Raw genomic sequence first — 7,515 nt, 5'->3', positions numbered from 1 at the left:
TACTACAATACTCAATCAATGAAATTGCTACTTACTTTTGGTACATGGTTTAAAATTTTTTGGCATCTAATTAAATAACAGCCAAAATTATGCTTTTTTGAATTTAAGCTTTTCGTTTAATATGAGCAGATGCATCATTGGTATTTAAATAACATGCATCAAACAAATTATTATTATAAAGTTTCCTAAAAAAATTATACCTAACATCAATTGCTGCTTCTATAACGGTTAAATGCATACTTTTATAACGATAAGTAGGATTTTTGACTAATTTCTGGAAAGATCGACTATAACTAAATTTAATGTTTTTGGCTGTTGTTCCATAAAATATTTTAATAAGTCTCTCTAGATGAATAATTTTACGTATAGACATGCACTGTAAAAAAAAATTCGAATCAAATTACGGCATTGTATCATCCATTGTATCACTCAGTGTTTCATCCATTGAATGTTATGCCGTAATTTTTACAGTGACATTTTCTTAATGACAGGGGACTCAAAGATTGTACGGTAATTATTAATATAAAAATAATATTATATCAGAATTTTTGTTCCGTAATATGTTCTGGTAAAAATGGATGTCACAGTAAAAGATACCGGAAGCCTGAAAAAACTTTTTAACTTAATTCGATCCGGAAATTTTTGCATTGTGTATTCGCTTCAGTGCTAGAGAAAGCAATAGTTCATTGTTTATGGGGTTCCCAAGATATTGCTCCGTCAGCATATTTAAGAATAAATCCAGAGAATAGAATAAATAAATGAAGAATAAAGTATTCACTGATGGAAATAAAATGCTTATTTATCAATATTTTTTTTCTCTGTTCAATGTTTACGATCTTTTTATAATTACAAGTTCATCGATTTAACCGAGCAATAAACCTTTCCTTCATTAAGAATACTCATAAATCCAAGCGATTCATTGAAGAGTGAACGTTTAAAACATCTTTACGATATCAATAAATTGGATTTAATTAAATTTTTATTCAAGAACTTTCCTTTATTTATAATCAAGTTGATTGTTTAATGATATTATTAGAAATATTTTATTCTCTTGCCTGCGTAACGCACGACAGTTACAGTTAAAATTTAATATTATTTGATTATATTTTAAGGATAAGCCATTTGCAACGTAATTTATTTATTTCCCGTGTTAGAAAACAAAGTATTGGACAGAGGGGGCACAGGTGAATATATTTTTTCTTTATTTTTATTTTTTCAACAAATATCATTTACGTTTGTGGTGACGAATGTGAAAACCCTGCCATCAAAGTAAGGTACTAAAGACTCAGCAGAAAACTGTAACGTAAAGAGCATATTTTAACAAAACAGAGCTCAGAGCAGATTTTCTTAAAAAAATGTCTCGAGCTATAGTTAGATATCTTGATTGAGTTAAGCACTATCTATGATGTTTTTTTTTCTCTTCTGATTTTCTTTTTAAAGAGAGATAGTTTGTTTTTATTCCTAATTGAAGAATTTGTGGATTTGTGTATGAAGTTTTGAAATTGATTTTAGTACTAACGTGGTACTTTCTGTTAGTTGTGTCACTATGAAACAAAAAAATATAATTCTAGTTAATGAATGTAAAATATATGGCATTTATACTATTCATTTAGTAACGTTGACCGGGAATTCTGGTTTCCAAAATTGTAGTCCTTGTTACCTCATAATGCAAGACTGAAAAGTAAATTCAACCGAATAAATGGTTCTTACGTCATGCTCTAAAGTATGATGTAAAAATTACTAAAATTTACCACACTTATCATATTATATCACATATTATAAAACCATATTTCCTTGTTAATTTTCCAAACTCATTACCATGTCATGAGGCATGAAGAGGGACACATTAACATGACATGCCATGCGGCATGTCATCTGTCCCTCCTCTAACCTACAATATAAATTAAGAATTTTTTTCCATAAAATTGTAATGTACCTCAGATTAAACGCAATAAGATTTTCTTCCTCTGTTTTGCAGCTGGTGGTTTATATTCCACAGGAATATAATTTCAGGCTTAATTTCTAAGACTGAAAAAGATTTAATATCAATAACCAGGGAAAAAATTTGCAATGCTCTACTTACTATGTATCTAAAATTACTTAGTCTTCCGTAGATATTTTTGCTGAAACTTCTAATTTCTTTTTTTTTAATTCCATAAAAATGATTTCCAACTGCTTTTGTTCAAACACGTACATTTCAGTACAAACCTGCTATCGTTTTAAGAGCAAAGAAACTGAAGCTAAATGTTTCAGATTATATATACCACTTTCTCATATATTGATGGCATCACATTTTAATTGATCTAAAAGAGATATTTATATTCAGAGAAAACACATGTTTGTAATTGCCAGTGTTTTACGCCCAAACGTGTCCCATATATGTTTACTTTAGGTGGTGACTCATAGTGTCCTTGTCAGCCTATTTAATCCATCGTAAATTTGGTAAGTTGCGTCAAAAATAGCTATTATTACTAATCACAACTCAACGTACAATATCAGAAATTCTGGATTAAATTACGGTATAAAGTAGTATCACTTTAGATGCATCATCTATAAAATCAATTTACATTTTACTATAAAATCCATTTTTTACCGTAAAATATTATACCGTAATTTTCAAAGAAATATTTATTTAATTAGAGTCCTTCAGTTATTTTACGATAAATATTACTGTAAAAGCTACTGTATATCCGATTTTTCGCAACGTGTTCCTCTAAAAATTGTATTTTACGGTAAAAACCTGAGTGCAGGTACTTTTTACCGTAATTTATTACCGGAATTTTTAATAAATGTGTATCCGGTATCTAAACGTGAAAAGTCGTCAGAAGTATGAGCTCTTAACACCCTAATCACTATAATTATTTGTGTTAAAACTGAAAAATAAGAATATCAATATTCTATCCATATTAAATTTATTTTTAAAGTGAAACGATAATCATATTTCCTTCTATCAAATGGAGTTTTTCAGAACCGTCCATAAAAAAGGAGGGTAATGGGCAAAAGTTGTAAAAGTTTAAGTGAAAAATCACGTTAGAAGCCTCAAGAAACAAGTTTAGAATACTTTTTTCTTAAATTTTGCTTATGTTTTAGTTTTTGAAGTTTAGGCTAGTTTCAAAATTTAAACGCTTTAAATAAGTGTCTTATTTGCCCCATGAATTTAAATTATATTTATTAACAAACTTTATATTCATTGAAAGTTTTATCATTTTTTAGCTATCCAAATTGAACTTAAATCTTACTTAAAATTTGTTGAAACTAGGGAAACAGCTATTTTAACCAAACTTCAAAAGAATATATATAGTTTCTAATGCTCTATGAAAGATGTTCAATTGGAAACTATCTGCTCTAAAAAATTTATAATATTCTCAAAATCGTTTATCGAAAAAAACCAACCAGTTCCAATAACATCATCAATATATACTACCTTGTTCAAATCTGTAGTATACTCAATGCAACGAAACAAATAATCTTCTATTTACGAAACTAAACCGATACTTCTTTAACTTTTTTCAATGTAAGCCCAAGAGCTGCATATAACTTTCGAAGCGGAAATTGAATTGGGTAGATTAGGTTCCTTTGAGATTTCATAGACTGCACATTTTTGTGTAAGGAAAAGTCACTAAAATGAAATGTATTTTAAAAAGAAAAAACTATTTCCTTGTAGACATTCTTTTTGGAAGTTTCTTAAAGTGATTTGTATGTATTTTTTAATAAATACGTAGGAGGTACAACCGAAATTCTCTAGAAGACAAAATTCTTGATGGTCCCATAAAAAATTGATGATTTCTGTTGGTTTCAGTGTAATTCCTGATGACCGAACATCATTTGATGGACACCATCATCAAAAATTTTCCATTTTGGTTCATGGGTTATGATATGCTAACAAACATCCATCATTCCAGGATGGAAAATGCTACTTTAATATTATGATGGTTGACCATCAAGAGAAGTTTGATTCTCATGGACCAATTCTCATGATCCGTGATGGTTCATGATGGTTCCAATTATTCATTTCCATGATGGTTTAACGGGAATTATTGTTGGTTCTCAGAATTATACCATTAAAACAATTTGGTATTTTTTTTTGTGTCGGAGTTTCATAAATCAGTCCTGATTCCTACATTGGGGTGATGGTTACTTCTATTGGTTACCTTCAAAAAATATATTGGTTCATGATGGATTTTTTGATGTTTACCATCAAGATTATGTTGGTCCATCAGTCGAAAACCATCAAAAATTTTGAGTTGGGTAGTTTCTAAATTGACGCTTACTCCAAAAATCAAGAATTCAGGTGAAACATTTTCCTTGGAAACACTGTAAAAAAAATCTGCATCAATTAATGGTAAAAAGTACCCTCACTCAGAGTGCCGGTACTTTTTACCGTAAAATCCACTTTTACTGGAACAAACTATAAAGCAAAATTCTGATATAACTTAATTTTTACAGTAATAATTACCGTAAAATCACTGAATCACACAAATTATATAAATATTATTGCAAAAATTACAATATGATATTTTACCATAAAATAGATTTTACGAATATTGCACCCTAAGTGATGGTATTTTATGCTGTAATTTGATACAGAATTTTTTACAGTGCAACATCGATCTACATACAAACCACCGTTGATAATATTTTAATTATGAATAAAAGATCTTTTTTGTATTATATCTTGTATTTCTTGCAATATGTTTAAATCTTATTTAGTAAAACAGGCAGTTTTTCAATGATTGTTGGATTTTAAATTAATTTGAACAAATTGGATACTAATTTTTTGAATCATTATATATTATTGTAACTTTTATTGCAATAAATAACAATGTCTTCATAAATTTCTACAGTATGAGTTAGAGTCTATACACATCGCCTTCGTAAACTTAATCTATAGAATCTAGTGAGAAATTTTACTAAATGAGAAAGTTTTTCTTACGTTCTGTAGTTTAATTATTTTTAATATGCGAACAATTTTATAAAGTAAATTTTGTCTTTTGGAAAATTCTGTAGATCATTTGAAATCTAGAACATCGCAAGTATAAAGTTGAGAGACTTTCTTCATCCCGTTGAATGAAAAATATTAGATCTACTTACAATTCAATCTTTCGTTCTCAAAAGTGATACGTTAACATAGGGGCTACTATGCCTTACCGTTTGGTCTCGTATACTATGCCTTCAACCGTTTGGTCTCGGGATCCACATCAATGAGTTCAAGAAATCTCATGGGTCACACATTTGTTATATGCTAAAGATAAATAGATTTATTAGTAGTAGGAATTAAAACAACTTACTCGTAGGTCATCATTTTCAAGTTTTCAAGTTTTATCTAGTTTTATCTTATCAAGTTTTATCATTTCTAACATTTCGTAATTTTATTAAACACTAAAAAGAAATTAGAGTAGTATCAGTTCATTTTGTATATTTTGTTTCAGTCAGAAACAAGAAAATATGGTTGTACTGATGCATCCAGCATCTACAGTAAAATGTCAAATATACCAGTTACATTACAAAATGTAAAAATATTATTTCGGTCTTTGGAATAAACTTTTCAAAGCATTTTTTCTTTCTCCATAGGTAATTTAAAATTTATAGCATAGAAAAGTGACGAACTCAAAGTAAGCCATGAAGTTTCGAATACCGAAATGAATTTATTCAAATGAAAACAAATTATGTGAGGATAACTTAAAATTACGCAATTGGAAATTTTTCTTTCAATAATTTATTTACCTCTTGAAATTTCGAATTTTTTTTCAACAGTTGAAGCTTAATAATTTACTCTAGGTTTGTCTGAAGTCATTATTTCTATATTTTAAATTAGTTATGGAGGTGAAATAAAATTTGCGACGTGAAGCGTCTTCTTAACTTGATTGAACATCACTTCGTGATAGTGACATATTCGTATTTTAAAAGTATTCTCAAAATGCTGAAAATTTTTCTTTTTCTTCGATTTTGTGTCCTTTGACAAAGTAATGTGTCGGGTATTTTATTGTTAAAGTCTTAATAAAAGATTTAATAGACTACTTCGTAAATCTCTTTCTAAGCATCTATAACGAATTTTGCATTACTAGTTAGTATTTCTTATTTTACAGCTTCTGTCATTTTTTACTATAATTTTAGACTGAGTAAGGAAATTTATTAAAACAATTAAATATCGTTTGCAGTTTGATACCAGCCTGAAGATCACAAATTGAACAATTATTTAAAAAAAACAACAACTAATGTAGGAATGGCAGTTAGTTGTAATTTCTCAATCGCAATACGGTTGCCTTCAGCGTAATATTTCGTAACCTCTTTTTTTTTTTAAGAAAAATTTTAAAATTACATATTTGAATTATTTAATCCACACGTTATGTGAATCTATTAAATCTTCTTCAAGTTCGTATTGAAAAAAAACTGAATCATTTTAAAAAGTGCTGAACATTCTAAAATTAATGAGAGTATTAAGTATATAATTTCTCGTTCGAATGTTCGAAAAAAGTTTTTAAAAATAGTTAATTAAGAATTACTTTTAATGCGCGAATTTATCTTAAATATAATTCTATGACGCATCATACGCTCAAACAAAGAGTGTATTTTGATATAAATTGCAATTAAATCTTATTTATGGTTGTCATAAGAAGGAGGCTGAATTGAAATTGATGGCTCAAATAAATCTAATCTTAGAAAGACAATAAAATGAAAATTTATTGGTTTACTGCCTTGGAATCGTTTCTAAATGAAATAAAGAGAAAATAAATGAATGACTAAGTATGATAAAAAGCATCAATATTTTTCCATAACAGTAATATGCATTTGATAATTATAATTTGATTCAAATGTAATGATAGGGAAAAAATTAACATCCATTCCCGAATTGCTAGACAATGTACAGTGTAAAAAAAGGACCACCCTGAATAACTTTTGCTCTTATTATTGGATTTTCACGTTCTAGAATGCAATCTTAATGGCTCGAAGGAGTGAACTCGAATATGCTAATTAATAAGTGCATGAGTTACGAAATCAGACTAAAAAACGTACTTTTTCTGAATAAGCCGTACCTTATTTCTTACGGATTTGGATTTCTGACTCTCTAAAATAAAGGGGGGAGCCGCAATCTTTGAAATATAGGCCAAGTAGTTCAGTCAGGTCACTTCAAAGTTTGGACACCTTAATGTTAATTTTTTGTTTTTACGTATTTCGCTATATCTCGAGAACTTTTTTTAAAGAATTAAAAAATTTTTACACATAATTATAAAATTCGTTAATACAAAGATAATTCCGTTCAAAAATAACTTAAATAAAAATGAATTTTAGTAAATATTTATTATTTTATTTAAGAACGGTCGGAAAATTTTTGATCTGTGCAATTTTTTGCATCAATTTAAAGAATGTAATTTTATGTGACGAAATACAAAGTTTGAACGAAAGCGGTCGTTCCTGAGAAATTGAATTTCAAAGAAGTCACATACTTAAAATCCGATTTCGCAGGGACTATTTTTCCGATTTGGCTCAAATTTTGTATTTTGCCATGTAAAATCA

This window comes from Parasteatoda tepidariorum, chromosome 2 (assembly GCF_043381705.1).
Source record: "Parasteatoda tepidariorum isolate YZ-2023 chromosome 2, CAS_Ptep_4.0, whole genome shotgun sequence".
In the NCBI taxonomy this organism is placed as follows: domain Eukaryota; kingdom Metazoa; phylum Arthropoda; class Arachnida; order Araneae; family Theridiidae; genus Parasteatoda; species Parasteatoda tepidariorum.
This window is presented reverse-complemented; position numbering follows the sequence as displayed.